Source organism: Limulus polyphemus, unplaced genomic scaffold (assembly GCF_000517525.1).
Source record: "Limulus polyphemus unplaced genomic scaffold, Limulus_polyphemus-2.1.2 Scaffold2026, whole genome shotgun sequence".
Classification (NCBI taxonomy): Eukaryota; Metazoa; Arthropoda; class Merostomata; order Xiphosura; family Limulidae; genus Limulus; species Limulus polyphemus.
Genome location: NW_013667636.1, coordinates 183477 through 186517, shown reverse-complemented (window position 1 = coordinate 186517; position 3041 = coordinate 183477). Strand labels below are relative to the sequence as shown.

General features: G+C 34.3%; 1 protein-coding gene across 1 annotated transcript in view; it reads left to right on the top strand.

Moving 5' to 3' along the window:
- LOC106465708 (zinc finger protein AEBP2-like) overlaps positions 1 to 3041 on the top strand; it is a 43205-nt gene that overhangs the window by 30232 nt on the left and 9932 nt on the right. The gene's annotated exons all lie outside the window — the stretch shown is intronic.

Below are 3041 nucleotides of genomic sequence, written 5' to 3'. Positions count from 1 at the left end.
CGATTTAAAATTAAATCGATGACATTCACGTGTACAACCAAAATATGTACGAAATGAAAGCTCACATTGAATCTAACGATTTTAAGATAGCACAAACATTCGACAATTGAGACTGAAGTGGTAAAAACATAATACATCATGTAACATATATTTATTACACATTTACTTAGACAAACGTGTATTTCCCCTATTAAACGGTGATATTGCTGTTTTATCATACAACAGTTACTGCCTATTTATTTTCTCAACTGAAAACATTTTTGTCGAAGAAAATAAAAATTATTATACATTATTTGCCGATAACGATAGACGGCGAAGCGTGTCCAAATCGTTCAAAATTAGTACTTCACAGCGTAATGATTGCACTAAAATTATTGCGAGGCAAGATTTGAAACTATCTTACAAATATATAGACCTAAAAATTTTGTGGGTGTGTCTGTAATGCATAAACTTTCTGTGATCATTCTTGTTTTACTGTTATTTTCACTGTTCTTTTTCTATGTAATGTCTTCAAAACGTTTCTTCTGTACGTCAGTAGCACCAATACTCTGTTTTAATAAGCCTTAGGATATTCCTCCGAGCAAAAAAAAGGGGAGGAGGGAGGGGGAATCGTCCATTTAGTGTAAATATGTAATTTTTCAATTAGGTTACACTGGGATACATATTTTAAAAACATAAGGTTGTGACCAATACAATGAAAATAGAGTAATAAAATATTTTACGTTGACGTTCTTAGAACGTCAATACAATGAAAATAGAATACTAAAATATTTTACGTTGACGTTCTTACAACGTCAATACAATGAAAATAGAATAATAAAATATTTTACGTTGACGTTCTTACAACGTCAATACAATGAAAATAGAATAATAAAATATTTTACGTTGACGTTGTACCGTAAATATTTTCAACTGCACACTGTTGATACCATAACAACAAATGCAAATTATCCTAGTTATATAGAATGCCTTTTTTATGTATGGTGATTATTATGTAAATCAAGGTAGTACAGTGCTCTGTCCATAAAAAACAAAACAAAAAAAAACGATTTATAGAATTGTTATTATACGTGTGTTAGGCACGACTTCACAAACAGCTGAAAGTTTTGTCTCTGGCTTCCTGCCAATTCTAGTCACGAGGTCGAAGAATTCAGCAGGTTGACAGCTGGCTCGTGTAGGGATCGTCACGTGAAATGGTTTCTAAAGTAGTTTTGGTTGCAATTTCCAGGTGACACGTGCGTGGCTGTTACTTTGAAATCTGAAATTTATCTATTTTGCATTTTGGGTTTTCTGGCCTATAAATTATTACTTAGCCTCGGTCGTCTCGATTCACTTGAGCTAGACTGCATATTACACCACGCTTTCAAAGTTTGAAAAGTATTCTATTGTACGGACCCGACTACTTGTAACGTCAGGAGTACGTGATACTCTAACCTCAAATAACAGCGTGGGAGCTTTCTAGCAGAAAAGTAAATATATATATATGAGCTTGACTGTGAAGAGTTTATTTTTTAATTATGGCTACCCAAGTATAGACATTATTGGGGGGGGGGGGTACATTCTGTTGAGGAATCATTTGTGTTACATTTGAACTGAATTGTTTGATTTATATAATATAGCTAATTCTCTAAGTTTACGTGCTACCTAAAATTTTGTAAAGGTCATTGAGTTATGGATTAAATGTTTTCAACACCTGGGATGGAGGGGTACAGCAACGAACTAATGAAAACAAGTACAACGTCAATACAATGAAAATAGAATAATAAATTATTTTACGTTGACGTTCTTACAACGTCCGATCCTGTAATGGCATACAAGCTGACGATTTGTAAACGATCCTGTAATGGCATACAAGCTGACGATTTGTAGTGGTGATGTTAAGTGTGGATATCACGTACTTTCAACACAGACACATGAACTAATTGTGTGTGTATGTGTGAGAGTAAGTAAGTTAGTGCGTACATACAGGTAAATAATACGATAACAAGAACAGCGTGCGTCCGGTACATGTTAGTCTTTCTTTCATAACCTAGTTATCCTCCACTCCCCCTATTAATTCCGTTGGAGTTTTGTTTATTTTATTATGTTATTGGAAGAATATTACTGCTTCAAAGCAGTGCACGTTCTTTTAGTGTCTTTATACACTGATATTTTTAGATCTCCATACACAGTTTGACGATTATCGTTCACATGATAGTGCGCGACATAAAATAACACAATTAAAAAAAAAAAGACAGAAGAAGTTTTAGAAATGAGAATTCTAACGAAGAGTTTATTTTAAGAGTAAGTTTGAGTTTCAGAACAAATGTATAAGGACATGTTGTTAGACATGTCGTCATATTTTGCTCGCCAGTGAACTGGAAAACATTATGGATTTAGGCCTCATGCCTGAAAGTAATAAACTCAATCTTGGCTAAGAAACGATGTGTGTGTTATGTGTGTAATTTAGTAATGATGCTGTAATGTCCAGTGTTAAATGAATTCAGAGGAACAGTTACACATTTGACATAATTTCATTGTTTTCTTCGATGAAAACACTGACTCGGAAATGAAGCTTTCACTACACGAAGAGACAAACAATTTAGATTCAGAGTGATCTCGAAGTGACATACTGAATTAAACGATGTAACTAAAATATCCCAAAACAAATAGATCAAGTTGACACCTGGATCGTCTAGCGTTAACAGTAACTAAAATATACCAAAACAAATAGATCAAGTTGACACCTGGATCGTCTAGCGTCAACAGTAACTAAAATATACCAAAACAAATGGATCGAGTTGACACCTGGATCGTCTAGCGTCAACAGTAACTAAAATATACCAAAACAAATCAGGTCGAGTTGACACCTGGATCGTCTAGCGTCAACAGTAACTAAAATATACCAAAACAAATAGGTCGAGTTGACACCTGGATCGTCTAGCGTCAACAGTAACTAAAATATACCAAAACAAATAGGTCGAGTTGACACCTGGATCGTCTAGCGTCAACAGTAACTAAAATATACCAAAACAAATAGGTCGAGTTGACACCTGGATCGT